The sequence below is a fragment of the Petaurus breviceps genome, unplaced genomic scaffold (genome assembly GCF_028583685.1).
Source record: "Petaurus breviceps papuanus isolate PSGF00001 unplaced genomic scaffold, PetGlider_PUasm1.0 173, whole genome shotgun sequence".
Lineage (NCBI taxonomy): Eukaryota > Metazoa > Chordata > Mammalia > Diprotodontia > Petauridae > Petaurus > Petaurus breviceps.
In genome coordinates this window covers 31167694-31173693 of record NW_027185759.1, presented here as the reverse complement: position 1 = coordinate 31173693, position 6000 = coordinate 31167694, and the positions used below count along the sequence as shown (strand labels likewise).

At 39.8% G+C, this 6000-nt stretch overlaps 1 protein-coding gene across 1 annotated transcript in view; it reads left to right on the top strand.

The window, feature by feature from the left end:
* The window catches only part of PHC3 (polyhomeotic homolog 3), a 352648-nt gene that overhangs the window by 62111 nt on the left and 284537 nt on the right, over window positions 1-6000 (top strand). The window lies entirely within an intron of this gene.

Below are 6000 nucleotides of genomic sequence, written 5' to 3'. Positions count from 1 at the left end.
ATGCATTATGGAAAAGAAACCTAAGCAGTGTGGTCTGTGTGTCTATTCTTGTAGGTCCTTTTTCTTTCTAATTTGCAAGCCCATCAGGATGGTTTACGGGAAGAAGAAAAAAGGAATAAAGCAGGTAAATGCTATTAATTACAATTAGCAACTACACATAGTGATACATTTCTCCAATACCTCAAGATGTTCAACTGAGCCAAAAAAAAAAAAAAAAAACAGAAATGACTTGACCAAGGTCAGGCCAGTAGGAAGCAAAAGAGTCAGGCCTGAGAAGCTGCATCTCCTGGCTCTTCAGTGAGTACTGTTTTCTTTTCTCCCAACCACCCTATAAGGTGAATTGGCTGTTATTATCCCCATTATACAGATTAGAAAACTGAGGCCCAGAGAGGGAAAGGTCATACAAGAAGTAGCAGACCTGAGCTTGGAACTCTGGTTGTAGCATCACAGAGTCAGAGCCAGGCTGAACATCACCAGCCCTTCCTTTCCATTGAAGGAAAATGTGATGTTCAAGAAGATCAGTGGTTTGGCCAAAGTCACACAGGAAGGAAGAGGGAGAGTCAGGATTCACAGACATGCTGACTTCCAGGCCAGTGCTCATTTCTTCTACAGTAGAAAGTTGCTGATTTATTATTTTAAAGCCCTCCTTTCTTTCCAGTCGTGCCAGCCTTCTCCTCTGCACTTTCTTTATCCACTCCCACAATTGACACCCTTTCCATCACTTAGTGAAATCTATCTTTTGCTATTTCTGTGTTGGAAAGTCTTAGCTGACTTTTGTTGTGTTGGATAAGATGATTGTTTATGGTATATTGCTAGCTCATAACTTCATTTTTTTTTTTTTTGCCTTTTGGAGGGCAGTTGGGGTTAAGTAACTTGCCCAAGGTTACACAGCTAGGTTTTTTGTGTGTGTTAAGTGTCTGAGGCCGGATCCGAACCCAGGTCCTCCTGACTCCAGGGCTGGCACTTTACTCACTGTGCCACCTAACCCCCCCACCCCCACCCCTCATAACTTCATTTTTGACCAAGCCTGAATGGTCAGAGAGAAACATTAGAAAGAACTATGATAAAAACTAACAAACACTTTTTTCTAAGGAACTGACCTTTTAAAATTCTGTGCTATAGGATGTTTTTCCTCTAGATTATAAATAACACAGGAGAACAAGTTCAGTTTTCTAGGTACAAAGAGTATGGAAGTAATTATAAAAGTTCCTCACAACCTTGAAGAAATCAGGGTGAACGTAGGAAGGGCATCTCTGAAAATGGATCCCTTCCTATCTTCTAGAGAAGACGTAACTTTGTACAATTTTCTTCAGAGACTTTGACTTTTCTTCTACCAGATGTCTTAGCATCTTTTCTACAAAGGCAATATACTGTAGCAGGAAGAGCCCCAGCTCAGCTGTTCACTACCCATGGGACCTAGGTTGAATCATGTAACCTATCTGGGCCTCAGTTTCCTCATATGCAGTATAAAGAGGTTGGACCAAATGCTCTACAAAGCCCTTCTAGCTCTTAGCCTATCCTCTATGAATCCTACCTGGATGACTCAAGAAACAGAAGTGCTCAAATGGGCATGAGTAAAGAAAATTTAAATGCAGGATTCTCTTCTACAGCTTAAGCATGTGTAAAAATCACTTCTAGGCTAGGATATTTGGCAGGAAGGCTGAGGGACATAGTCAGTCAATAGTTATTAGTTAAAAACTTAGCTTCTGCTTAATTCCAGCTCGACGTCATGGAAAATGCAATGATTTAGAAAGAAGCCCTAGGTTCAGACCCCCAACTGCTGCTTACCACTTAAGTGGCCTTGAGCAAATCTCTTCCCTTCTCCATGGCTTAGTTTCCTTATCTCTAGAATGAGGGAGTTAGACTAAACAATTTCTAAGATAGCTTCCAATTCAAAAGTTATAAGTCTATGACTCGAGTTTTACTTGTCCTTTCTCCTCTCTGTACCTCAGTTTCCCCATTTATAAAATGGAAGTGTTGGACCTTCCATTTTATAAATCTCTATGAGCTGGATTTAAGCCCCTCCCCTGCAAATGTACATCTGTCCAACCTTCTCTGAGCCTCAGTTCATTACTCATAAAATGAGAAGTTTCTTTCCACGAGCTCTGAAGGCTTTTTTTTTCCAGCTCCTGAATCTATAATCACATGAATAGGAGCATTCATACTTTTCTTGTTCTACTGAAACTCAAACAGCACCAAGGACTCCAGAGGTAACTATTGGTTTACAGAAATTATGAGACAGAAATTCCAACACCAAGAATGATAAAGCCCAGCGTGGTGATTAGCGGTCCCAGTGTCCACATTTTTAAGGGATTCTTGTGAAAATGGAAATGGGGCTTTAGGGACAACTAGTGGATTTTTTAAATCATTGCAGCCCTGGTATTTAAAAAAAAAATTCTCTGTTCTGTGCAAATCCTGCAAGACTTATCTATCCACAAACCTCATTTTTACTAGCTTCACTAATTCAAGATGTGGGAAAATTGGCTGAGGCTAGCTAGACTCCTTTATTCTGCAAATCTTTTCTTCTTTAAGGAAATTAAACACATGGAAACCTAAGTTTGTTGTTGTTCAGTTTGTCCAACTCTTTGTGACCCCTTTTGGGGTCTTAGAAAAGATACTGGGATAGTTTGCCATTTCCTCCTCTAGGTCATTTTACAGATAAGGAAACTGAGGCAAACAAGTGACTTGTCCAAGGTTATATAGTTAATAAGGCAAACTCTTTGTAACCCCTTTGGGGCAGTTTTCTCAGCAAAGATATTGGAATGGCTTACCATTTTCTTCTCCAGCTCATTTTACCAATAAGGAAACTGAGGCAAACAAGTGACTTGCCCAGAGTTATACAGCTAATAAGTATCCAAAGTCAAATTTGAACTCAGGTCTTCTGGAAGCTCTATCCACCGCACTACCTAGCTGCTCCAAACCTAGGTGTATAGAAAAGGTCAAGTAGAAGTGTTAATTTGCTTTACAAAGGATTGTTTAAATAGCCTTTTCATTTTACCAATGAGGAAACTGAGACCCAGGGAAGTTAAGTGACTTGCCAAAAGTCAGAGATAGAGAGCAGCAGAGGGCAGATTTGAACCGGTAACTTCCAACTCCAAAGTCTTCATAGTGACCCATCAATCAGTTAGTCAATCAACAAGCTGTTATCTTGGACAAATTACTCAACCTCTTAGTTTCAGTTTCCTCATTTGTAAAGCAGGAATAATGTTACTTCTACCTGCTTTATATGGGCAGAAGGACAGTGGTTTATTATGGTGCTTTACAAGCATGAGCAACCATTAGAAGAAGAGAAAATGCTGAAAGATTATCAAGCCCCTCAAGCATCTCCCTTAGCCCACAGAAAATTAATTCACTATGTACAAATCTATTGCATTTACCTTTCCAGGTTTATTTCAACTTCCATTCTAGTCAAATTGGCTTGCTAATTGTTTCCCATTTTTAAGGGTGTACTGGAATTAGCTTGTAAGTGCTTTTGAGCTGATTGTTAAATTTTTAGTGTGAGCACTTACACCTTGTAAATCAGCAAACTCTATAAATCAGACCTAGATTTATTGCTTTGTTAATTAATTGGTTAGTTCATTAGATTTAAGAAGTGCTAGAGAAAAATCTTAATAACTTTGTGTGTCATGGGTACATTTTTTTCCCAGAGATCCAATTATTAAACATTTACCAACACACTCATCTACCCATATTCCCACCTACAAACATTTGCACAGGTGATACGCACACCTGGAATGCACTCTTGTTTGTTCTTTGTTCTTTCTAAATCACTCTTTACAATTACAAATTTTCATTACCTTCAGTTTTGAGCTTTACACACACACACACACACACACACACACACACAAATACATATACACAGTTGTCATTGATATGTATGCTTTTCTTCTGACTTCACTTTGCATCACTTCATGCGATTACATATCTCCCTGCAGTCTTGTTCATTTTAATAGGACCATAATTTTCTATTCATATGCCAAAATGTATTCAGTTATTCATGGGCTATTGACCATATGCATTGTTAAAAGGCTTTTCTTATTTTTTAAAAAATAAACTATTAATATTTTCACATGACTAGTTTCTTTCTTCCTTTTCATAGTACGATATTTCAAGTCCCAACAATGGGACCAGAGGGTCATAGGTCAGAAGGCATGTCAGGTTTTTGATCTCCTGTGTGTTGCGAGATGGCCTCCGATTTCTACAAAGTTTATATGCATCTGCATCTCTGAGGTCCCACCAACAATAAACTTGGGGGGAGGGATTGTTCTTTTTGCCCAAACTCTGTTATACAGATTTCCCCTTACATCTAAATAAATTCTTTGTACAGCCTGTGTATCTGGGACAGATGATCAAGAAACCAAGTCAGAGTTGGAAAAGAGGAAAGTGACCAGAATTGCTTCAGAACATTGCAAAGCACTTTTACTGACCCCAAGCTTCTCATAAGAGCAAAGTCCCATCTTTTCAATGCAAACATGTCACTGGTATTACATATGGCAGTGAGATCTAGGTCTGGAAGAGTCAGAAATGACTGAACAACAACACAAATGAGAATTGGAACCATGGTCTCTGAAGAACTCAAGATGAAAAATCTTACAATAGATAAAATTATATAAAGATAAATAATAGATTTGCACATGGCAAAGGATATGTATGTGGGCGGTGTGAACAGGTTGGACCACATAACCAACAAGGAATTCCAAAGAAGAACAAAATCAAAATTAAAGAATTATATGGCAGGGGGTGGCTAGGTGGCACAGTGAATAGAGCACCGGCCCTGGAGTCAGGAGGACCTGAGTTCAAATTTGGCTTCAGACACTTGACATACATACTAGCTGTGTGACCTTGGGCAAGTCACTTAACCCCAAATGCCCTGCAAAAAAGCAAAAAAAAAAAAAAGAATTGCATGGCAAAAAGAAAAGATGGGTAAGTCATGTGATGAGAGTAAGGGATGATAGCCAATCAGAGGGCCCCGCTGGTTCACTTGTGTTGTTGCATGCCTTGGGTAAATGCCCTGTGGAGAACTTAGGGGAGTTCACAGTTGAGAATTCCACAGGATGGGCAGGCACAGGTCAATTGGATCAATGTCATTGGAGGGCCCTCTGGAATCAATGAGATCGCAGAGTCATTTGAGCATTTTTGCCAAGTCAGCTCACATATCTACAGAGCTTACAAGGGGCCCGGCACTGTGCTAAGCAGTTTGCAATTATTATCTTGATGATCCTCACAGCAGCCCTGGAAGGGAGGTACATGGGCAGAAGGTCGCACTTCACAAAACCACAGAATTTCAGACTTGGAATGGACATTTAAAGCTCTTTCCTACCTGACTGCAATCTACCTTTCATCCTTATTCAACATTATTCTCCTTCACACACTTTACAATCCAGCTATCCATTGTCTCTGAGCCTTGGCACCTTCTTTCTCCCATGCCAAGAATTCAATCTTAGGCTTGGTGTCAGGAATTCTTAACATTAAGAAAAATACCCCAGGGGTGGCTAGGTGACACAGCAAACAGAGCACCAGCCCTGGAGTCAGGAAGACCCAAATTCAAATCCAGCTTCAGACACTTAACATTTACTAGTCGTGTGGCCTTGGGCAAGTCACTTAACCCCAATTTCCCTGCCTTCCCCCCTCCAAAAAGGAAAAATAAAGGGAAAAAGAAAAAAAATATCCCAATCATATCCAAATGTGGGAAGGACTGTCTTAAGAAGGACTAGCTTTCCCCTCATCAGAGGGCTTCATTTCTTTTAAGCATTCCTATTTTATGTTCAGTTCCAAATTCTCTACCTCCCTTCAGCCCCTCCCCTACCCATCAAGAAGACAAGCAATTCATTATACATGTGGAGTCACGAAAAATGTGTGTCCATATTAGTTGGGGGTGGGGGAAAGCAAGAAAAATTAAGAAAGTGAACAAAGTATGTTTCAATTTGAACTTGGATTTCATCAGTTTTCATTACAGGTCTTCAAGCAAAGATTGGATGACCACCTAATGTTTCTAATTTA